Source organism: Eptesicus fuscus, chromosome 19, assembly GCF_027574615.1.
Source record: "Eptesicus fuscus isolate TK198812 chromosome 19, DD_ASM_mEF_20220401, whole genome shotgun sequence".
Taxonomy (NCBI): domain Eukaryota; kingdom Metazoa; phylum Chordata; class Mammalia; order Chiroptera; family Vespertilionidae; genus Eptesicus; species Eptesicus fuscus.
The window spans coordinates 6,375,595-6,400,912 of NC_072491.1; the positions used below are offsets into that span (position 1 = coordinate 6,375,595).

Genomic DNA, 25,318 nt, shown 5'->3' on the forward strand with positions numbered 1-25,318 from the left:
GATTTGGGGGCACAGAAGCATCAGGTGCCCCTGGGAGGCATTTTGTTTTGGATGCCCCTAAATGCACCCAGCTTCCAAACACCCCTCCCTGCACACACCTCTCCCCCCGCCACACACCGCCTTCTCATTCCTCCAGGAGGGTTACAAGGTCAAGGAGACGCCTTGATGGCTCCTGATAAATAGTTCTTCCAAAAGACCAATTCCTGGTGCCACTGGCAATGGCGTCTGGGCCAGGCCCCTCCACATTCTGGGAATGGACTGGGCGAGGAGGCAGGGAGAGGTCCGAGGGTGATGGCCCTGGGTCCCCCCCTCCACTCCCCAGCCTGCACCACCCACCCCACCGACTCTTCACAGACGGATCGCGCAGGTGCCTGTGATCACCGAGACTGCAGCGAGGCATTGCGACACCCAGGCCATTCTTTTGGGGAAGACCCCAGGGAGGGAGTCCAGATTGCCCCCTGAGGAATGTTAGATAACCGTGGAGGAATGAAGCGACAGATAACGAAACAAGTCGGTCCAAGATGGCTCGGGGGTGGGCGCTGTGTGGTCTGGGTGCAGGGGAGCAGGTTGCTGTGGGCTGCAGAGGGAAGTCGTCTGAGAGCTGGATGGGTGGATGGCAGGTGGGAGGGCAGCTTTCAGGAGGAGAGGGGGGCTGTGACCAAAGCCTGCAGGGGGGCCCGGCCAGCCTGGCTCAGTGGTTGAGTGTCGACCTACGACCCAGGAGGTCACGGTTTGATTCCCAGTCAGGGCATGTGACTGGGTTGCGGGCTCCATCCCCAGTAGGGGGGTTGCAGGAGGCAGCCAATCAATGATTCTCATCATTGATGTTTCTATCTCTCTCTCCCTCTCCCTTCCTCTCTCTGAAATCAATAAAAATATGTTTTTATTTTTTTAAAAAAAAGCCTTCAATGTTTTGGGGTGGGGGGGATGCCTGCTTGGCAGCCAGTGAGGAGGCCTTTGCTGCTAGAACAGAAGACAAACATCTGGGGGACCTGGGAGCAGGTGTTGGGTCCAGAACTTTGAGGGCCTTGAGGCTGGGAAAGAGACTGAAGGCCATGCGAAGCGGTGCAGCCGGTGAGAGGACTTTATGGAGGTCAGTCTGGGGGCAGCCTGCAGGACGCTCTGGAGAAAGAACCGAGTGAGGAATTCCAGGTCGGCTGGGCCGTGAGAACGCTACTGTGTGTGCAGGAGAGAGGCCACTGAGCCCTGGCCCCGGGCATGCCCTGCACCCAGCCAGCCCCTCTCATCGCCTTCTTTTTTTAAATCCTCGTTTGAGGATATCTTTCCATTGATTTTTAGAGAGAGTGGAAAGACAGAAAGGGAAAGAGAGAGAGAAATATTGATGTGAGAGAAATGCATCAATTGGTTGCCTCCTGCACATGCCCCCACCAGGGCCCAGGCCAGTGAGGAGCCTGCAACCGAGGTATGTGCCCTTGACCAGAATCGAACCTGGGACCTTTCAGTCCACAGGCCGGTGCTCTATCCACTGAGCTAAATTGGCTAGGGCCGTGGTCGGCCAACTGCGGCTCGCGAGCCACATGCGGCTTCTTTGGCCCCTTGAGTGTGGCTCTTCCACAAAATACCACGACCCGGGTGAGTCTGTTTTGAAGAAGTGGCGTTAGAAGAAGTTTAAGTTTTAAAAATTTGGCTCTCAAAAGAAATTTCAATTGTTGTACTGTTGATATCTGGCTCTGTTGACTAATGAGTTTGCCGACCACGGGGCTAGGGCACCATCTTCTTCTATTTTCTTCCTTGTACTTGGCACTGTCTGCAATGTCTTTCTTGTGTATGGATCTGTCCCTCTTGCTTACCGCCTCCCTCCCCCACTGCAATCTAAGCTTTCTCCATGGAGGATGCACAGCAGGTATCTGCTGAATGAATGGATGCTGAACAATCAAAGTTCCCTGAGGGCAGGGCCTTTGTCAGCCTTATTCCCTGCTGTGCACTGTCTGTGCACAACGCCCAGCGCACAGTAGGTGCTCACCGGGTGCTGAGAAGTCTGCCTCAGTTTCAGGGAGTTACTCAGTCCTTCTCCCTCTGCTGGGGATGAAGCCGAAGACTGGCCTATTGGCTAGTGGTCTCCATCCTGAGACACCGCTCCCCCATGACCTTCCTCCTCTCCCCTCATGTTCGAGGCTAGCTTGAGGACAAAGGGACCAAAGGGAAGGGAAGCCAAAGGGAAAGGCAGATGGGGAAGAGACCGCTGGGGGGAGGAGGCATGTAATAAGCCCTCGCACACTTGTGCACACTCCCTGCGTTGGTCTGGACTCTTCCAGAAACTTGCTGTGTGACCTTGAGCGAGTCACTCTCCTCCTAGGCCTCCCTTAGTTTCCCTGGTGGCAAAGCCTTTCCAGATTGAAATGCTAAAAACAAGAAATCATCTATGCCCTGGCTGGCGTGGCTCGGTGGGTCGAGTGTTGTCCTGTGCACTGAAAGGTCACTGGTTTGATTCCAGGTCAGGGCACATGCCCAGGTTGCAGGTTCGATTCCCAGGTGGGGTGTGTGCAAGAGGCAGCCAGTCGATGTTTCTCTTGCACACCGATGTTTCTCTCTCTCTCTTTCTCTCTCCCTCTCCCTTCCTCTCTCTCTAAAATCCATAAAAAGGTGTTTTTAAAAGAAATAATCGAGGGTTTCATTTTTCAGAGCTGGGTGGATGGTGTTAGGGCTTCATCCAGGTTTTTGCAGACCTGGCATACAGCATATGGAATATACTAACCCTACCCAGATGCTACCTCAAAAACAATTCCTGTTTTGCAAAAGCCGGGCTGCAGCTGACAAGTTGCTCTAAAGTTACATAACTATGTATCACTATTTCAAATTTTTTTTCGGCGTTGTTTTCCCATTTTGAAACTAATCACTGTATCTGTTTTCAAACTTGTTTGTGAAGTCCTGACAGGTCCCGGGCACCTGCTTCTAGAGCCTCCTGGTCAAACGGACCTATCAGAGCTGTCTGTCGAAAAATGCTACTTCTGGGCCCCACCCAGAGCCCGTGAGTTAGAACAGCAGGGGGGAGGGGAGCTCAGGAATGTGCCTTGCAGCAAGCTTCCCAGGTGATCATTTGCAAACTGAAGTCTGAAAACCACGGCCCTAAAAAGAAGCCCAGACCCGGGGCTGCGGGAGGCCATGCGGAAGGGAGAAGGTGACACCAGAGGCCACAGCACGTGGCTCCCGTGTTGCATGCCTGCCCGTCTCTCCTGCCCCACACACTCCACCAGGGTACACAGACAGCAAAAGCCCGACTCCCCCTCCGCTGGGCCCTCCCCTACACCTCGAAAACAAACCAACAAAACCCCCCACGATACTCACATTCAGCCTGGGGTGGCACTCAACTGCTCTGATTTGCAGGAAGAGGACAGTCCCAATGTAATGGGCACGCCGTCGGAAGACACGCCGCCGCCGGGGACCGACCGTGCTACAGGGGAGAATATAAAGAACGCTGTCACCCAGATGCTGGCTGCAATGCGTCCTACCCTTGGTCTGTGATAGATCACCGGCCCCGGCAGCAAACAGTCTTAACTCATCCACGGGAGGGGGGTTTTGTTTAATGCCGAGCCACACACACCAAAGCCTTGCACATGGGCTGGAGTGCGTGTGCACACAGACACACACACCAAGCATGACGTGCAGGTGCATTTAACGCTCCCGCCATGGTTAGGGAGGCAGCCTGGCTACCAGAAGTCACGCAGACTGTCATGTTGAGAGCTAGCAGGTGCCAGGAAGTTCCTGGGCTGAAAGTGGGCTGGGAAAGGAGGAACGGATAAGAAGGGCCAAGGTTTGTGCTGTGTTCCAGTGTATATGTCACACCGATCCACCCCGGAGAGTATGATCAGATCCATCCTTCTGATGAGGAAATCAAGGTGCAAAAAGGACCCGTGACTTCCTTCAGAGGCTAGGATCAAACCCTGACCTCGCTAACCCCACAGTTCAGGGTCAATGCGTTATGCAGAGCCGCCTTAAATTCATAAGCTGTGAGGGTGGCAGAGGGGAGGGGGTCTGCTCTGGAGAGAGGGGAGCCTATGGTAGCTCCAACCAGTGAGAGAACCAAAGTAATTTTTAAATATATATTTTTATTGATTTTCAGAGAGAGAGAGAGAGAGAGAAACATTTATCAGCCACAGGGGATAGAGCCCAAAACTTGGGCATGTGCCCTTGACCGGGAATCGAACTGGCAGCTTTTTGGTGCACGGTACAATGCCCACCCAACTGGCCCACACCAGCCAGGGCAGCAAAATACTTTGTTAGCAACTGATTTAATGCACAAGCAATAAATGGTCATCGGAAATCAGAAATCACGGGTGAGCAATAAGGAAAACAGAAACACACATGGAATCACATCTTGCCCCAAATAACTGTGTCGTGCATCGCATGCATTTTTTATTTTTTTTTCTAGCGAAATACAGGCTCTTTCCTAGCCTCCAAGTAAGATGAGGCAATTTGTGCAATGTATCAAGAATGTTATAATTCTGATGTTTGTACGTGGGCAGTTAGTGACGCTCGCCCAATCCTAATCTTCCAGGGAATTTATGTCAAACCATGAAATTGGTTTGCAGAGTCTAAGGGGGAGAGACCACACCCTTCACTTCTTTTTTGTTTGTATCCTGTTGTCCCCTGCTCAGCAGCCCCTGATACATTTAGGCAGCTTTAGAGTGTTCTGTCTGAATGCTGGGTTCTGGTGGATGAGGCAGTCTTGCAAAAAAAAAAAAAAAAAAAAAAGTCAGGCTGGCTTTGGAGAATACGTTTTGTAGCAACTGAGAAAATGATTTTTAAAAAATGTATCTTAATGCCAAAGGGAAATGCAGCTCTTCTCTACAGAAAGGCCCGGAATCAGACCTTCCACGCCCCCCTCCCCCACTGCAGGGACTGGCCCTCCAAGGGCCCACACCCCTCCCTCCCAGACATCCCCTCCTTGGGAGAGTGAAAAACAACCTCCTTTGCCTCCCCCTTGGTGTTAACAAGGCTCCCTGTGGAGATGCAGTTCATCACATCAATTAAAAGACATTTTACCTTTGGCCTTGCCTGCCAGGCACAGGCCCTCTGTCCAGGGGAAGGTGGGTAGGAAGTCATGTCCTAAGATAATGCATAGTTTTCCCTTTTCCCCCTCCCCATCTATGTTTCTTTTCTATTTTTTTTTTTCATGTAGAGATAATCAACACATAATGAAACATCCAGAGCTTAAGTGAACAGTTCGATGAGTTTTGACAGATGCATAGACTCAAAACACGAAACCACCTAGACACACAATGCCTTCCCCTCCCCCAGACACTGCCCTTCCCCTCATCGTCTCTGCCCTCCTTCCAGAGGCAACCTAGCCCCGTGGGTTAATTCGGCATTCTCTAAACACTTACACATGGAACCACGTGGTGTTTAAAGAGGAGTATGGCCTGGCTGGTGTGACTCAGTGGTTGGGTGTCGACCCAGGAACCAATGGTTCGATTTCCGGTCATGGCATACGCCCCGGGGTTGCCTGCTCGATTCCCAGTAGGGGCTGTGCAGGAGGCAGCTGCTCAGTGATGTTCCTCTCTCATCGGTATTTCTATCTCTCTATTCCTCTCCCTTTCTCTCTCTCTAAAAATCAATAAAACGCATTTAAAAAAACAAAGAGGAGTATGAATTATGAGCAAGAACAGGCAGTTCCTAGTGGGAATGAAAAACAGTGCAGACGCCCTGGGAAACAGCCTGGCAGGTCCTCAGAAAGTTACACACTCAGTTACCATATGACTCAGCGATTCCACTCGGGCATCGATACTCGAGGAAAACGAAAACACACATCCACTCAAAATCTTGTACGTAAACTCTCAGAGCGGCATTATGCATAATGGCACCCCCCCAAAAAAAAATAAATAAATAAATAAAAACAGCCCGGTGTCCACCACCTGGCTAAGAATGAGCAAATAAAATGTGGCCTTACAGTCATACAAGGGAACGTGATTCAGACACAGAAAGGAAGGGTACACGGGAAGTACAGATGCTGAGACGCCATGAGTGAACCTTGAACACATCACGCTAAGTGAAAGAAGCTGGGCAGGAAAGACTACATCGGCCAGTGGTCGGCAAACTCATTAGTCAACAGAGCCAAATAGCAACAGTACAACGATTGAAATTTCTTTGGAGAGCCAAATTTTTTAAACTTAAACTTCTTCTAACACCACTTCTTCAAAATAGACTCGCCCAGGCCTTGGTATTTTGTGGAAGAGCCACACTCAAGGGGCCAAAGAGCCGCATGTGGCTCGCGAGCCGCAGTTTGCCGACCACTGGGTAGGATTCCCTTCACACAAAATGTCCAGAATAGGCAAATGTATAAAGCAGACGACAGGTGGTTAAGTCTGGGAGGGGGCTGTGGAGGTGACAGGTTACACTTTTTTTTTTTTTTTTTTTTTTTTGCGGTGGTGAAAATGTTCTAAGAAATTGTATGGTATGTAAATTAAATCTCAACAAAGCTATTTAAAGAAACCAAACATTTGGAATCCACAAAAGTAGAGCCCGTTGCGATGCCCGGAAAACACGGTTTCCCGCAGTGGAATCTGAACGGAAGGATGTGTGGCGTTGTGGCGAGAGACACCCCCCCCCCCCCACCACCACCTGAGGAACATAATTGGTGCCCAGCAAGGTCTCCTTCCCATGACCAGGTCATGGTTTGCCGCATTCCCCCCAGGTCCCTGTCCTGCCTCCAGACTCGAAACTCCTAAGAGTTCAGGAGCCGTTCACCAGACCCATTCCTTCCTTCCACAAACATCTGCGAAGCTGGTGTTTAGGAGAAAGCCCGCAGCCATATCTAGAGTTGTCATCATATTTCCCTGGTTTCGGGCGCCTGCATTTTTAAGGGCATGTTGAATGCCTCTGTGTGTCTGGCCCTGTGGTTACAGGTGACAGATACGAGGAGCCTGGAGGGGTAGAAAGAGCCCAGGGTGACAGAAGGGCCGAGAACTCGGAGGTCCCTGCACTGGTCCTGAGTCCTGATGCTGCCATTCACGCAGGCACCACTTCACATCCCTTTTTTTGTTTGTTAATCCTCACCCGAGGATGTTTTTCCATTGATTTTTAGGGAGAGTGGAACAGAGAGGAAAAGACAGAGAGAAACATCGATGTGAGAGAAACACATCGATTGGTTGCCTCCCGCACAAGCCCTGACCAGGGGCTGGCCTTGACGGGAATCGAACCCGGGACCCTTAGGTCTGCAGGCCGACACTCTATCCACCAAGCCAAACCGGCTAGGGCCTGCGCTAGAGTGGAACCCGGTAGAGCTCAGCTCTGGGAACCAAACCCCATCTTCACCACCTCCAGGCCCATTTCCTAACCCAGGCGTCCTCAAACTACGGCCCGCGGGCCACATGCGGGTGTTTTTGCCGTTTTGTTTTTTTACTTCAAAATAAGATATGTGCAGTGTGCATGGGAATTTGTTCATAGTTTTTTTTTTTAAACTATAGTCCGGCCCTCCAACGGTCTGAGGGACAGTGAACTGGCCCCCCGTTTAGAAAGTTTGAGGACCCCTGTGACCTAACCTCTCCGCACCTCTGTTCCTCCCGTGTACAATGGGTAGGTGGCCGTGACGGCGGCATTATGCAACATTAGATGAGCTCATCCTGTCCCCCGAGCCAGCAACCTCTTTCCGCAGGGGAACATCGTAAATATGCTGGGCGCTGAGGGTTACACCATCTCGTCCCGGTTACTCATCCCCGCCCCGGTACAATCAAAGCCACCACAAACTGTGTAACGAAAGGGCAAGCTGTGTTCCAATAAAACTTTATGGACACTGAAATTCCATTTCATGTCGTTTTGACATGAAGCACGCAGAGCTGGGCCCAGTGCAGGGAAGCGCCCGCGAGCACCCACGAGCCACACCCCAGGCAACAACGCCGTGTGTTCAACTGCGCGCTGCGCCCTCCTCACACAGCATCTCATTTAAACATCGCCATCAGTATCTCATTTAAACATCGCCATCAGTATCTCATTTAAACATCACCATCAGTATCTCATTTAAAACATCGCCATCAGTATCTCATTTAAAACATCACCATCAGTATCTCATTTAAAACATCGCCATCAGTATCTCATTTAAAACATCACCATCAGTATCTCATTTAAAACATCACCATCAGTATCTCATTTAAAACATCGCCATCAGTATCTCATTTAAAACATCACTATCAGTATCTCATTTAAACATCGCCATCAGTATCTCATTTAAACATCACCATCAGTATCTCATTTAAAACATCGCCATCAGTATCTCATTTAAACATCGCCATCAGTATCTCATTTAAACATCGCCATCAGTATCTCATTTAAACATCACCATCAGTATCTCATTTAAAACATCGCCATCAGTATCTCATTTGAACGTCACCATCATGGTGCTGGGGGGGGGGGGGGGGGCGTGCTCGCTCAGATGAGGAAGGGAAGACTCGTGAGCCACGCGGCTGAGCCACAGCCGACCTGGGGCTTTTAGGAGCCCTGACTTCTGTTCTGACCATTGTAACGTGCCGTGCGGCCACCAGGATGTAACAGCGAACCAGACCCACTCGGGCTCAGCGCCAAACACTACAGATCATGATTTAATTCCATGGAGACGTGTGTTACAGAAACCAAGGGCTGGGAGGGGAACAGCGGGGCACCCCACAGTCCACGGGGCGGGGGTCCTCTGAGGAAGGGACAAGTGCGCTGAGAACAGCAGGTGTCTGGTGCTGGGACCTGTGCCAAAGAATAGAGCAGGCGTCCTCAAACTGAGGCCCGCGGGCCACATGCGGCCCGCCGAGGACATTTGTCCGGCCCGCCGGGTGCTTTTGCCGTTTTGTTTTTTTACTTCAAAATAAGGTATGTGCAGTGTGCACAGGAATTTGTTCATAGTTTTTTTTTAAAACTATAGTCCGGCCCTCCAACGGTCTGAGGGACAGTAACTGGCCCCCTGTTTAAAAAGTTTGAGGACCCCTGGAATGGAGGCTGCAAAGGGCCCGTTCATCCAGGTGTCCGGGCGGCGCTGGGCTCAGGGGATGGTGGTGGGAGGAGAGGCGGGTCCTGACTTCCTGAAGGGCACTGTGGCGAACAACACAGCCTAAATGGTCCTTGCTTCAGCCATTCTGTTTTATGGGAATATATCCTAATAAATAGGAAACGACGAGTCACGGAGATTTAACGACGAGAATATTCACGGAGGCGCTGATTATAATAGGAACAGCTGAATTCATGCTGAAGCACAATGGGAGGAGCTCTGTCACATGACTGAGCAGTGGCGAAGCTCGGGGTCCGAGCCCCCCAGCAGGGGGGCGGACCGGGAGGGGGAGCAGGCGTGGACGTGGGAAGATAGTTATCCCGTGTACAAGCTAATGTGCATGCAACCAAACAATGACGAGTGCATATGTAAGGCGTCCCCCCAAAATGCAGACGCCCACTTTGAATCACTATAAGGACAGTGTTTGTTCAAATATATTTCACTTTCCAAACTGAGCTATCAGCTGTTAAAGTGTGTATAGATTTGGGGGGACACCCTGTATACACATCCTTTAATTAGTCACCTCTGAATGACCACGGAGGGGTTTTTTGCTTCTTCCTTTGGTTGGCCTGGATTTGGGGTTTTTTTCTGGAGGAGAGAGATATTGCTTTGTAATAAGCAATGAAGTACAAAGGTGCCCAGACGGGAGGCCCATACTCCCACGTGGTCGGACTGGGAGCGCGGAATCGCTGTTCATTCATTTAGCCCATGCGTCCTTAGGAGAGTCCACCGCGAGCCAGGCACTGGGTGATGTGCCAGACAGCGGAGGGGGGTGAGGCCGAGGGAGCTCCCACGTGCTCGGTGGGGAAGCGGTCAGGTGCCCACCCCAGTGTACTCAGTGGTCAGCTCCTTTAAAATACGGGCACAGGGGACCATCAGCTCATTAAGAAAAGAGTCATCCCCCAGCCAGTGTAGTTCAGTGGTTGAGCGTCGACCTATGAAGCTGGAGGTCATGGTTCGATTCCTGGTCAGGGCACGTGCGCGGGTTGTGGTCTCCATCCCCAATGTGGGGAGTGCAGGAGGCAGCTGATTGGTGGTTCTCTCTCATCATTGATGTTTCTATCTCTCTCTCCCTCTCCCTTACCCATACAAATACTTTTTTTTAAAAAAAAAAAAAGGACTCATAGTCCCTTATTGGAATGCAGCCTCGATTACACTTCTCACACACTCAGTTAACAGTCTCTAAAACAGGACTCCTGGTCGCCGTGATGGGAGTGGTGGCTGGGCTTAAAAGCTACGCTGGTAACTCCACAGGAAGCCTTTGTTTTCCTCATCTGCAAAGTGGGTACCCTCTCCAGGGAGCTGGGAGGATCAGCTACAATTTGGAGAGCGCTCTGCCGTGGCACAGCCCTGCACACACAACCGGGGTCATTTAGTGCCCAGATCTGAACCCCTTTCTACAAGGGCTGACTGCCTGGAATTTTGAATCATGATGGATGCCAAAGTGTGGGGAGGAAAACATGTTTACAGCTGAAGGACTGGACAGAGAAAGGCAGGGAGCAGCGTGGCCCCCAGCCCGACTCAAGCCTTCGGTGCCTTCCAACTCGGCTGGCACGGGGCAGCGCCTGGCTTTCCGGAATGTTGACAACCCCAAGGACAGTCTGTACGTTCTAACGGGGAAAATCATTTTCTCTGCGAGATTTGTTCACCTACGTGAAAGCCAAGTGCTTAGGTCCTACCACCTTGAAGAGAAATCGTATGCATCTCATCTCTGACATTATCAGAAAGAGACAAGCATTCCAGCGAGGGGGACCAGGGTTTGAATGCTGGCTCTGTGCCTTTTGGTAAATTCTTTGTTATCTCCTAGTTTCAGGACAGTAACATCTTTCCTGCAGGTAATAATTAGAGCAAACTATGTAGACAGCACAGATGCTCAATAAATTGGCAGTTGCACCCGAACGATGGGGCTCAGTGGTTGAGTGTCGACCTACGAACCAGGAGGTCACGGGTTCAATTCCCGGTCAGGGCACATGCCCAGGTTGCACGCTCGATCCCCAGTGGAGGCAGCTGATCAATGATTCTCTCTCATCATTGATGTTTCTATCTCTCTCCTTCTCTCCCTCTCTCTCCCTGAAATCAATAAAAATATATTTTAAAAAATAATAATAATAATAAATAAATGTCAGTTGTTTTCTCTTAGTGGGACGACTCGGGGAACTAATGAAGCAATGGGAGTCACATCGCCCAGACGCTGCTCCTTGGGGGGAAACCAGCTCATGATGAAAGGGAGGGAGGCCCAGGGTGTCTGGCCACCCAGAGCTACACCTGACCTCCGCTCGGCCGGGAAGAGGTGAGGCGAGGACGCCGTGTGGTTCTCAGTGACGTGGGCAAGCTCAGTGCGACAGAAAACCGAGCACGAAACCGCCCGTGCTCCGCGCCCTCTGAGACCCCGGCGGTGCATGAGCCCCATGCGTTAGGTGTCTCCGGGAGGCGGAGGATTACATCTTCATCGGTGAAGGTGGAGCCCCTGGAGGCAGCACCGGGCAGCCTGGCGACGGGCCGGGAGCAGAGGCCGTGTGGGCGGTGGGGCTTTCCATCAAAAGAACCCAGAGCCACTGGCCAAAGCTTCAGACCCTCCGTGTCCGCTGGCCGGGGGCGGGCCCGGAGACTGTCCTTTACCAGGGCCCACCGGTGCTTTTGCTGCCTCCCCAGGGCGGGCGTGGGAACCCTCCCGGGAGGGAGAAGCACCCGGCGTGGGCTGTGGAAGCCCTGGGCGCCAGCTCTCAGGTCCAACTTAAAAACTCTCTGGACGACACTGGGACCAGGCCCAGGGCAAGGCAAGCTGGGACTTCCCTGCAGGCTGCAAACATATGTATAAAGAGGGACATATCTTTATGAGCTATGCACTAAATTTATATAACTATGTGTGTGTGTATATGTATACACAAACATGTGTATATATAAACATACATGTGTACACACAAATACAGGTACGCTTATGTGTATGAATATGCCTACAGGATAGCCGCAAAATATGTATACACACTTTGAATAATCATAAAGGCGGTGTTTACTAAAATACATTTCATTTTCACAATGTAATAGAATCTACAGATATTGTGTGTAGACAGTTTTGGGGGTACCCTATATATTCGCATGTACATATGTGCACATGTGCATATGTACACACACATGCAGGCAGGCATATGCACCCCCCCACACACACATATTACAGTTCATCTTCACACACGCTCTACCCTAATGCTAATATTATCCCCATTTTCCTGGAAGAACCTAGGGCATGCAGAGAGTCAGCAGCTAGCCCCGGGTCACGCAGCCGGCTGGTGCAGCGGCAGGGCTGGAAACCAGACGGGCTGGCTCCAGAATTCCTCGCCGGCCGTGCTCGCCGCACATTATCACCGAGAGCCCGAGAGGTTACGGCCAGGAGAGACTGGGGGGTCATCACCGCGGAAAGTGCCTTGCGCCCTGGGGGCACTGAGTCAGTGATGTCTGCCAAGCATTCCTCCCGCCTCTGAGCATGCCTGTGGTCTCTCCCGCTGAAAGGGGGGTGGGTTTCTCCTGCCACTGAGTTGGGGCTGGCCGGTGGCTGCCCGGCCATTAGAATGCGAGGGCAGGTTGCGTGCTGGCTCTGTGCCTCGCCCCCGGGTGGCCGGGCAGCTTCCACGGTACCCACTCGAGATGCGGCCGCCATCCTGAAAAGCATAGACCACTGATGGAAGAGAGGGCCCCGGCCACTGCAGCCACCCCTCTGAGAGCTGCCCATGAATGCGGCCACCACGGCCTCCGGGTGAGTCCGCGAGGAGCAGAAGAACCGCCCGGCGGGACTCAGCCGCCCTCCACGACTATGAGAAAATAAACAGCTCTTATGTGAAGCCACTAAGACTTAGTGACTAAGTGGTGGGGTGGTTTATGGCACAACCGGCTGTGTGACCTTGACCTGGGCCTCAGTCCCCAGGTAAGCTTGGTGATCTCCAAAGAACTGGCAAGTTCTTCCTCTGGTTCATGTTAGCCTCCCCGTCAGCACAGGTCATGGCCGTAGCATTTACTGTGGACTGGGGGGAAACGTCCAGCAAACTCCACTTTGCCACCATAAAGAAACCAGCGGACAGAGTAGATCCCTCCCAGTACGTCGCTGATGGAAACTCCAACCCTAGGGATCCCCAAACTCGGGCTCTTCCCCGCCTGCTGGTCAATGCCACCCTGTTCCCACCCTGTTCTAGATCACCTCTGTAGGAAGTCACACACTCCCACCGCCCCCGAAAGTAATCTGCACCCCCACACCCCCCAGTTAACGAGAGACTCAGACTGGCCAGGGGTTATCACTCTCCCCGGGTTCTGTTTCCTTGGCCCATCAAAGCCAGCTGCTTCCTTCCCATTGGTATCACCCAGGCCAGGAAGTTTCTCTTTCCCTGCCATCCATTGTGCGCGGGGAGATCAGAGGGACCTGTCCGAGGCAAGGACGGAACCAGCTGGGCACGTGCAGATAGGGGCCGGCCACCGGCCCGGCCTGGCCCCAGCCCTCCAGTCTGTCCCCACACTGGGGGACAGTTATACCGCCAGACAGTGAGGACGACAGGAGACTCGTCCTGATAATTAATCAGGAGCATTATCACCATCCTCAAGAGCCCCTGGCCTGCTCCCCAGCCCGCTAGGAAAGAGACCTCACCCCCTTCCTGTCTTATAACCACTGCCTCCTGTCCATCTAGGACCAGGGGCTAAAATGCAGCCAGGAAAACAAAGCCCGCCCATCCGGGGAGCCCGCGGGGACGTCAGATGGGATGACCTCTCACCGTCTGTCTCTCAGGTGAGAAGGCTAAGGCTGCAGAAGACAGGCCTGCCTCCGAGACACGGCGGTTCCGGTCGAGACAATGGCAATAAAGCGAGAATCGCAATAAAGTGAGTCGCAGTCTTTTCGCTGCTAGAGGACCCTGCCTTCGATCTGTAAATAATGCAACACCTGTGACGCGCAATATAGTCAAGCCACCAGCCTCCGAAGGAGAAAAGACGAGATTAAGAGTCAAAGAAAGAAGTCAGTGTAGGTTCAAAAGACAGGGGCAAGGCATGCTCTCGGGGACCGACGCCCCCCAACGAGAAGGTCAGGCCACAAGGATGGAATCGATGGTGGGGTGACACTGGGGCGGGCCTTACATGTCAGACTATTGAGTAGAGGGGGACATGGTCCAAGCTGTGCTTTCAGCATTTGGACTTGAGGAGGGACAGGAAAACTCAGCACACCCAGCATGAGGCTCAGGGCTTGGGAGGAGGGGAAGTGAAGGGAACAGGAAGTGGGGTCAACGGGAAAGAAACAGAGGCAGGACCCCTGGCTGGAAGGAGTCCAGGGAGAGGGAAAAGCACTTCTCTTTGCCTTTCCGTGGATAGCAAGGCTATTCCTTGCGAGCAGGGCTGGGCAGGGCGGGACTTCCCAAAATTCAGGAGGGGAGCAGGCCTGAGCATATGTCCCCAACAGAAGCTGCGGAACCGAAATCGGGCGGTCACTCCAGCCTCTTCCACCTGCCCTGGAGCCCCCTCGCAGGGAGCTGTGGCCGCGCATGGCCCCGGTGGACCCAGCAGTGCCCCTTCCTCCAGTGTCTTACAGCAAGAGAGGCACGGGGACCAGTGCGACCCAGAGGCAGTGGTGAGAGACGGCAAAAAAGTGGCAGCATCCCTACACTTGAACAGAGGCGCAGAGAGGTTAAACAACTTGTCCAATATCACACAGCGAGGGCGTGCCAGAACTGGGATCCAAACACAGGGCCCTCGTGTAGACCTTGCCTGTGTCCATCAGAGACCCAGCAGGGAGGCAACAGAGAGTGACCTTACTCGCATCCTGCCAGCGCCTCCCACACAGAAGCCGGGGGCACAGGAGCTCGAGGTGGCATCCATCCCGTTGCATCTACACAAGTTGGCCTCCTGGGCGCACAGCAGGGCCGAAAAAGACAGGGGGGGATCTGGACAGGGCACAAAGGGCACCCGACACCTCACCACTCCCACAAACCAGATCACCACTCCCACAACCAGATTGGAGGGTCCCTGGCCTCCGCTGCCTCCACTCTGCAGAGCCACAGGGCAGATGCCCCAGGACTTGGCTCTGCAGCAGGGAACCCCCTGGCTCTCAGTACAAGCTCACGGCCTCACCCGTGCAAGCTCTGCCTTCACCCCAAGCTGGTCCAGCCTCATCAGGCCACTGCCTTCCTTCCTCATTCACAGGCCAGGGCCCTCTACCTGACGCAAACATCTCAGAACGGCCTACTTGCCATGAGGCAGGCCATGGGGAAATGGTTGCCTTAAGAGATGAGGGCCAGCTGATGCCCATGGCAGCCCAGGCTGCCCTCTCCTGGGTCCTGGCCACCTCCCGGCCTTCCCTGCCAGCCCAGCACATGGAGGCCTGGCTGCGGCTAAAAGAAAGGGCTGCTATCTCCGATTCCGCAGGGCCTCTGATAAGAAATGTCATCCCTCGCTGGGTAATATTACCCGGCCGATAAGCATCTCTATCAAGAACAAACATATGGCTGGCTGCACAACAGAGCCGGGCGGGCGGAGCGGGCTAATTTATGTGCTTAAGCTGAGAGCCCCGGGCGGCCGAGAGAAGTGCACTGAATGAAAGAGCGAGAGCCAAGTGGTGAGCTCTCTGGCCTGGAGCTGGGCTTTTCCCTGGAAAGGACCAGGCACCTGAGAGCAACCGGAGGTCCTCCTCCCTGCCTCCCTGCAGGAGGCACTTTCACTGTCCCCATCCTCAAAGGGCACTTTCGCTTAAGCCGTCACATTCGATCCTCACGCCAGCCTCAGAGAAGCACTTCTGGCCTCCTTTTACACAGCAGGAAATTGAGACTCAGCAAGGTTAAGTAGCATGGCCAAGGTCACACGGGCAGCCATACCGCACCATGGACTCAAACCCCAGCAGGTCTGGCTCCCCAGTGCGCTGTCCTGTCGAAGTCCTGTACCAGCTGCAGGGTCTCTTGGTTCCCACGACAACATTAATCAATTAAGTCAGATCTGCTTGGTTTACCTGGCAATGTCAGCTCCATGCTGTCACCTCCAAGGTCCCTTTCAGCCATGGCCCCCATCGACTTGTGTCTGCACCCTGGGGAATAATGAGGAAGCTTGAAGGGCAGAGCATCTCCAGGCTGCGGAGGAGAGGTCAGGAGAGGGGGCTTCCGGGGTTCCCACGTGTTTGTGGAGGAGCAGAGAGAAGGAACTTATGGAAAGAAAATCCCCGTGGTCTGTTTACTGATCTGTGCATTCTCAGACCCTGAGGGGCCTGGCTCAGGGCTTAGCCTCGGCTTGGCCGTCTCCCGGCAAATGGACACACCAGGCCCTGCCCTCAAGGAGCGGCCTGTCTCCTGGACTTCCAAGTCAGCAAAGACGCAGGCACAGCAGGATGTGTTCAGCACAGACGCAGGCGTGCAGGCGGCGGATTTGGGATGGGCGCCTGTGTCAATGTCATAGCCGGCACCCTCCCCACACTGTTGCGTGCTCTCCTTTTCGTAAATCAACGCGGTGAAAGTGGGCATTGCTTTTTGATAGTTAATAGAGCTGCAAGGATGCTTCATATCACTTCATAAAGCCACTATTTCTGTATTCCATTTTCGGGATGTAACACGATTTAATCCACCGATCCCCAACTGAGCAGCACTCAAATGGTGTCTCGTCAGAAGGAACGAATAGGGGAGCACAGGGGGTTGTTAGCGCAGTGAATCTATTCCATGGGAGATGACACTGGTGGATGCATGTCATCATACATGTGCCACTGAATGTACTAACACCGAGAGTGAACCCTCACCTAAAGTATGGACTCGGGGTGATTATGATGGGTCAAGGTAGGTGGGTCAGTTGGAACAGACAGATAAGTCTGGTGAGGGATTCTGGGAGTGAGGAGGGTTGTGCATATATAGGAACAGGGATATGTAGGAACTGTGTACTTTCCACTCAATTTTTCTGTTGACCTCAACCACTCTAGAAAATACGACAGAATTTTAAAAAATCAATTGATCACACACGTGTGGGCTTAGCTCTGGAATCTCAGTTCTACTTTGTTTTCTGTTGACTATTTTTCCCTTGAGTTTGGGTCACATTTTCCTTTTTGTTTGTTTTTATATAGCCAGTGACCTGATTAGAAACGAGGCATTTTGTGTCATAGGTAGAGAGTCTCGTTTGCTATTTCAAACAATGTTGAGGATCATCTGACCCTGTGCATGCATTTCTGTGGAATAAATTCTAAGAATTCACCAGCGTCTGTTAAACTTGACTTTGCTGTACCCCTCACTTTAGCAATAGTGATGTCTCAACAATGCACCTCAACTGACTAGGGACCCCCGTGTGCCCACTCTCATCAGAGCCCGGTGGGGCCTTACCACTCCTTGCTGAGCAACTGCTAGCGTTTCCACAAAAGCACATATTCCACTCCTGGTCATCAGAAGCCATTCCTGCGGCCCCTGCCTCCTCTTGCCCAACGTGGCTCAGTTTAGGGATCAAGCTGAACGCTACACAAGACACCAACCTCTCTTCACCCAGAGCCGTGCCCAGAACCGGTCGGCTTTCCTCTTTTTTTCTTCCTGGGCCCTGAGAAGTTCAGGAATGCAGAGAGCCCGGGGCTGAAAATGGGCAAATTTCCAGGGAGCTCAGAAATTCTTCTAAAATCACAGCCTGGAATTTTAGGAAATCTAACATCTAGGAAAACACAATAAATACCAATTATGCAATTTGCCGCCCGAGGTACCTTGAAGGAAAGCATTCATTACGTACAGAAAATCCTCTGATTGTCAGAAGATAAGGAGATAGTGTCTCCATGGCTGGAATACAGTGGAACCTAAGATAAAGGAGGTCAGCCTCCGGGTGAGAGGCCGGCCATCCGCTGGAGACAACAGGATGGACACTGGGGCAAGAGCAAACATGAGCCAGGCAGAGCCTCCTCCTAGAGGGACTTGTGATAAAAAGGCTGTGATCCATGTGGTCATGGATGGAGAGAGATGCCTTGGAAACACTGAGGAAGGCATCACCGACCCTCCTGCGTAAGTGAGAGGCGAGGATATTTGAGCTAGGTATCAGAGAGCAGGCAGAGGAAGGGGGGAGGGAGGAACTCCAGGGAGTAGTAACAGCATGTGTAACACGGAGTGTGAATGAACAGCCCACCTGGAAAGGGTGTCCCCCATGGAGTTTGCCTGTCACTTACAGTTGCCATGGGGGCCCAGGCTCCGGTGTAGCGGAGCGGACAGATCCGATCTGTGCCTCTGCCTCAGCATGAAGGATCAACTGGGGAAAGCGAATCCCCAACCCTGTGGGTACCAGTATACCACGGCCCCACACCCTCCTGCAAAGCAACAGACACCGCGGCGACGACGGTGCCTCCGGAGCCAGCTCTGTCTCTCCAAATCCCAGCTCTGCCCCTACCAGCTCGAGCAAGTTCCTTATCTACTCCATGCCCAACCTTCTCATCTGTGAAATGGGGATAATGTCAGCAGAGCTTCCGAGCGCGACGGTGTGGACTGTGGACTGGACGAGTTCATACATGGAAGGTGCTTAGAACAGTGCCCGGCACGCAGGACAGCTTCGGGGACCGCTCCCGGGCTCCCCCACTTCCCCGTTCAGCACTGTCACTTCTTCGGAAATGTGAGCTGCCAAGAATCTAAGCGAGGGTGAGCAAGGTCAAGTGGACGCTGGCTTTAGGAAGGCGGGGACTATGTCTAAAGAGAATTTGGAATTGCTAGCTTTCCAACATCCCTGCGAGGGGGGGACTGAAGCCAGTGGTTCTCGACGAAGAATCACCCGGGAAGATGTTACAACCACAAAGCCCGGGCCGCACCGCTGATATTTAAGTCACAATCGTTGGGGGTCAGGTCCCAGTGGCAAGACGTTTAAATTCCTCCGGTGATTTCAATGTTAAACCCGGTTGGAGAACAACCGGTCTAAAAGTCAAGTTCAAGAGAAAAGGGAAACACAGCAGAAGGGAAAGTGTCCACACCCTGAACTGTGTCATCTCCAGAGGCCTCTTGGGTTCGTTCTCCAGGCCACCGCTGGTCACCGCCAGGGCAGGTATGACCACGTCTAGGCGTCTTACAGCCTCCAGGGCTGGCAGACTTGCAAGGGCCCTGGGTCATTAAGTTTGTGAAACCCCCTCCAACCTCTTCCGGAAATAGGGACGGGTAGAGAAAGGCACTGCTTAGGCGCACAGCTGGTGGCGGTCCCAGGCTCTCTCACCAACCAGCTCTGTCACTAGGAGTCCCATCCCTTCGGAGCCTCAGTGTCTTCCAGGGTGGACCGGGGACAGGACTGGCCTACCCACCAGACAAGGCGACTCAGGGGCTGACGCAGGTCACACAATGAAGAGTGTCAGGCTCAAGTAGAGCATTTTCATTTCACATTTCCTAGGCCCTCAGGGGAACGTGGGAACTTCCGGACAGAAATGTACCTACATGTTACTTCTCTGTCCAGGGCTGTGACTGAAGGCGGGGAGGAGACCAGCAGCAGCGGTGGCCACAGGAAAGCTCTCTCTGCACGGCAGGTCCAAGTGGGGGCGGGTGATAGGACAGGAGGGCGGGTGTGGCCCAGGCTGCCCCGCGGAGACGTTAAGATAGGAAATGTTATCTGGGAACAATGGAGCAACCGTAGCTTTGTCCTGGCTCGAATCTGACCACAGGGGATAAGACTCCAGGAGGCGCATCCCTCGACGACCGGCCAGAGTGGCCCCGACAAACCGGTGGCCCAGTGGCTTGTGCACGTGTCCATCCATTCACTTTGAGAGTGGCCCTCGACCACGTGCCAAGGGCTGGGTTAGAAGGTGGCGGTGCCGAGACGAATGAGGCTCGGTCTGCACCCTCGGGAGGGACAGAGAAGTAACATGTAGGTACAACGCTGTGTGTTAAAATACAATAACAACAACAATAAAAGCCACACTCATGGATGGATGGCCTAGCATGCACCGGGCAGCATGCTTCATATTTTATATTTACCATCTCAAATCCTCCGTGTCCCCTCCAAGTAAGGGAACACGCTCCTTTTTACAGATATGGAACCCGAGGCCCAGAGAGGCTGATTACTAGACACAGAGCACGCAGCAACAAGAGGCCGCGTTTGTATGTGAATCCTGGGCGGTGCTGCTCCAACACGTGGGTTCCTTCCCCACAGCTCACGGATCCAGAGAAGCACAGGTAACAAGCCAGAGCATCCTGCCCCATGCAACTCCTGCCCGCACTGCCCCCTGGCCTGGAGAAAACAGCTTAAAAACCACAAGGAGCAAATGAGAAATAAAATCAGGCATGGCACCTAGCCCGCAGTTACTGCTCAGTAACTGGTGACTGGTTAGAATCCCAATACAGCTCCGGAGCAGGCAGAGGGGAGGCACTGGGGTCCTCCCGGGCTTGGGTTCCACCTCAGCCTCCGTATGTACACCTCATGTAAAAAAATGGGAACAGCAAAAGCCACCTTACAGCATCCAGGACAGCTGGGAGGGGGCCAGATAACAGAGTCTCTTCCTGCATGGTCCCTGCAGCGCCCCAGCCAGGGCTTGAGGAAGAACAAAAGAACCAATGAAAGGACACCCAGGAAAGAAACAGGCATGTTCCAGATGCACCCAGGTGGTGGCACGGGCACCCAAGGTGCTTTCTACAGAACCCCTGTGCTCTCACAGCCTGGCAGCCCTGCAGGGAGGGGCATGACCCATTGTCATCCAGCCACGGCCACGGCCACAGCCCACAGGCCTGGCTCCACCCCACTTAACCCCCTCAGGATGGCACCTGCCCTTTGACTGGTACTCACGGATTATTGCTCAGAAACGCTGGGGTACAACCCAACAGGGCAGCCCAACGCTGGGGTACAACCCAACAGGGGACAGGGGACTGAGACGGAAGGCATTATTATCACTATTACTTCCGTTTAACTTGACCGAGTCCTTGCTGCGCGGCCGTCACTGTGCTTAGTGTCCGTTTGGCGTTGGGGTTCTTTGTTTGGCCAGCAGGGCGGTGTTAATGGCTTACATTGGGAAAATGGGCTCTGGGTCCAGACTGGCCAACTGCCTGCCGGTCGCTGGGTGACCTTGAGCAGGTTTCTCTACCTGTCTGGGCCTGGAGTCTCATCCGTTCAACACATACTTACTAGGCACCCACCCAGGTCCCAGGGACTAAAACATTAAACCAAATTAGCAGGATTCTCTGCATTTGCGGAGCTCAGGAGGGGTCAGGGGGCAGCTCATCAACAAACAAACGAGAGGGTCACATGGCGGTAAGTGCTACAGAGATCAATAAAGAAAGAGCTGGAGCCTGGCCGGTGTGGCTCAGTGGTTGAGCGTCGACCTCTGAACCAGGAGGTCCTGGGTTCGAATCCCAGTCAAGTGCACATGCCCGGGTTGTGGGCTGTATCCCCAGTAGGGGGCATGCAGGAGGCAGCCGGTCCATGATTCTCTCTCACCATGGATGTTTTCCTTTCTCTCTCCCTCCCTCTCTCTCTCTCTCTCGCTCTCTCTCTCTTTCTATTTCTCTCTCTCTCCCTCTCCTTCCCTCTCTGAAATCAATAAAAATCTATAAAAAAAAAAAAAAATAAAGAAAGAGCTGGAGACCGAGATGGGAGTGAGAGTGGCTGCTGTTTGTGCAGTGGGGCCAGGAAAGGCCTCTGGGATAAGGAGGGTGTGTGTGTGTGTGTGTGTGTGAGAGAGAGAGAGAGAGGTTTACTGAGCACTTACCATGTGCCAGGCACATTCTAGGGTTAGGTTAGGTGTTTCCCAGGGAACACGCATTTTACACGCTCCAACATCCCTAGAAAGAGGACAGGATACCTCCCCCACTTCACACAGGACAAAACCATGGCTTGTTCAGAGGACTGAGGCTGTTAAGGCCAGACAGAGCTCCTTTACGAAGACGGCTGCAGCCCTGCTCGCTCACAGTTGGGGCATCATCATACCATGCACCGAAAAGATCGCAGGTTCAATCCCCAGGCAGGGCACATGCCTAGGTTGTGGGTGTCTTGACATGTATAGGATCGATGTTTCTCTCTCTCTGTCTGTCAATAAAAACATATCTTTGGGTGAGTATTAAAAAACAAAAACAAAAAACCACTGGTAGAATCCACTTCCAGGAACCGCCATAGTGGCTTCTTCGCTGGCCTCCCATTGGATTGAGGCTCCGAGAGGCAAGGCCGCAGGATTGTGCCCCATCCACCAGCACCCAGCACCCAGCACCCATAGACAGCATGCTTGAGGAATAGATCAGAGATGGATGGCTGCAAAGGAAGGAGAGAGGAAGACTGGAGAGAAGGAGGGGAGGAGGGGGGCGTGGCATGTAGCACGAGTGGAAAAAGAAATTCTACGGCCTCAAGGGAAATAGAAATAAAAGGGGAAATGGATAAAAGCAAAATGTCCATTAATATGGAGTAGTTGAAAAAAACCAACATGGAGTACTACACAGCAGTTTAAAAATAACGTATGTGCACAGACACGGAAGGTCTACAAGACATGCTGCTGAGTGGAAAGTGGATGTGTTGAAATATGTGATTCCCTCCGGGAGCCAGGTGGCCGGGCTGTGGCTGGGCCTGGGGGCAGGTCTGGGGGAGATGAGCTGGCCCAGCCCAGGGCCTCGGGCTGACACTTCCCCCGCTGAGGAGAGGAAGGCCATGTCCCGCCCCTAAGTCTCTAGGCCACAGCCACCTTGTGGCCTGGCTTCCGTTTGGCTTTGCTCCCCCGGCTCCTTGAAGATACTTGTGCTGTAAACGTGCCACCGCTTTTTTATCTGCACTGCTCGGCCGTAAAAAAAGGAGGAAATCTTTTGTGACAGCGTGGATGGACCTGGAGAACATCATGCTGAGTGAAACAAGCCAGTCAGAGAAAGACAAGGACCATATAACTTCACTCGTACGTGGAATCTAATGAGCAAAATAAACGAACAGAATAGAAACAGACCCATAGATCTGGAGAACAGACTGACAGCTGTCAGAGGGGAGGGGAATTGGGGAGCTGGGTGAAAAAGGCGAAGGGATTAAGCAAAAAAGAAAAAGAAAAAACTCGCAGACATAGACCACAAGGTGATTACCAGAGGGAAAGGGGGGTCGGGGAGAGGTAAAAAGGGTAGAGGTGATGGAAGGAGACTTGACATGGGGTGGTGAACACACAATACAATATACAGATGATGTGTAATAGAATGGTACACCGGAAACCACTATAATTTTATTAACCAGTGTCACCCCAATAAATTCAATAAAATTTTAAAAAGAAATCAATTGATTAATTTTAAAAAGAAAATATTTGCCGAAATCGGTTTGGCTCAGTGGACAGAGCGTCGGTCTGCGGACTGAAAGGTCCCAGGTTCGATTCCGGTCAAGGGCATTGGTTGCGGGCACATCCCTGGTAGGGGGTGTGCAGGAGGCAGCTGGTCAATGTTTCTCTCTCATCGATGTTTCTAGCTCTCTATCCCTCTCCCTTCCTCTCTGTAAAAAAATCAATAAAATGTATTTTAAAAAAAAATAAAGAAAAAGAAAATACTTGTACTGATTTCCAGACAAAACAAAACAGATGCGCTTCCCTCCCCTCCTGGCCCCCAGCCTGGGATACCCCATGAAGGGCAGTGCATCCTACTTACTATGTGCCAGGCACCGTTCTATGGGCTCTATCTGGTGACAGGTGTCACCCGCGGGATGTTGTAAACATTTCTGAATTGGCTGCCCACCTAAAAATTCAGGAAACTTCATTACATTCCAAAGTCCAATAATGAATTGGGCAGCACAGGTCCCACACAACAGCTGGCTGGAGGCTGAGGGAGGGCTGGCCCTTCATTCAGGGCAGCCACTTTCCCCCAGACCAGAGTCTGACCCTTCAGAGACCACCTAACCCCAGGCACAGAGAGGTGAGGAGCCTTGCCCAAGGTCACACAGGAGGCCAGGGGCAGGGTGGGAACCAGAGCTCAGTACTCCTGGCACACAGACCTGGGTCCCTTCTACCAGCCAGGCTCCACCTCTTCTCACTTAGAACCAATCACGGCCTTCTACCAGCCAGGCTCCACCTCTTCTCACTTAGAACCAATCACGGCCTTCTACCAGCCAGGCTCCACCTCTTCTCACTTAGAACCAATCACGGCCTTCTACCAGCCAGGCTCCACCTCTTCTCACTTAGAACCAATCACAGCCTTCTACCAGCCAGGCTCCACCTCTTCTCACTTAGAACCAATCACAGCCTTCTACCAGCCAGGCTCCACCTCTTCTCACTTAGAACCAATCACGGCCTTGGGAATTAGCCCATCTGTTGGGCATTTGGCTGGAACAAGGCTCCTAGGATCACCCTGGGTCCAGAGCAAAATCCATCTCAGGCAGAAGTCACGCCTCAGACCACACCGTGGCCCAAACACATGGCACCACAATTAGCCCAGGTCCAGTCCCCAGGGCCGACTCTTGCTCAACGCTATCCTTTGCTTCATGATTTCCACATCCAGAGAAACAATACTTCCCTAAAAATCAATTGTCCCTAGCAACCCACCTACACAGTTCTTGGAAAATATGGGTTCAGCATTCTGCCTCACAAATAAAAACAAGGAACAGAGGGCGAGGGCGATTCATCACTGTGATCCCGCACTTTTCATTATTCACACCACACGTTGGTGCAAGTCACCAAGTTCAGCGACCCTGTCCCCTGGGGCTGCAGACCTATTTCCACCAACACTGGCCAGCACAGAAAATCTACCTGTTCTCATCAATGGAGCCCTGCCCAGTTGGGCTCAGTGGAAAGAGCATCGGCCTCCGGACTGAAGGGTCCTCATATAAGGGGACAGGAGAAGATTTGACTTTGGGTGGTGGGTCAATGGTGTACTACGCAGATTTTGTAACATAGACCCACACCTGAAACCTACATGTTCATATTGACCAATGTCACCCCAATCAATTTAATTAATAATTTTGTTTTTTAAATTAAGCCTGGCTAGCATGGCTCAGTGGTTGAGGGTCAACCTATGATCCAGGAGGTCACAGTTGGATTCCCGGTCAGGGCACATGCCCAGGTTGCAGGCTCCATCCACAGTGTGGGGCGTGCAGGAGGCAGCTGATTCATGATTCTCATCATTGATGTTTCTATCTCTCTCTCTCGCTCTCCCTTCCTCTCTGAAATCAATAAGAAGATTTTTAAAAAATTAAAACTTAAAAAAATTAAATAGGATTACTCAGTATCAAGAGACACTAAATGGTGGTAGAGGAACTGAAAATGGCCTGAAAGGAAGGTACTGGGACAACCAATTTCTGACACAGGAGATGGAGTGGCTGGATGCCATTCTGCTGCCCAGAACACCGGAGGCACCCAGACACGGGAATTGCAAAACATCAGTCAAACACACAGGTGGCTCCGCTGGGATCATGTCCCAAACTTCCAGAAGAAATAGGAGATCGATGGCTCTGGTTTTAAAGAGAAGC

At 52.5% G+C, this 25,318-nt stretch overlaps 1 long non-coding RNA gene across 1 annotated transcript in view; it reads right to left on the reverse strand.

The window, feature by feature from the left end:
* LOC114234105 (uncharacterized) overlaps positions 1–25,318 on the reverse strand; it is a 198,727-nt gene that overhangs the window by 86,097 nt on the left and 87,312 nt on the right. The window contains exon 3 of the long non-coding RNA XR_003620308.2: positions 3,307–3,412. This is a non-coding gene — a long non-coding RNA (uncharacterized LOC114234105). The remainder of the gene's footprint in view (positions 1–3,306; positions 3,413–25,318) is intronic.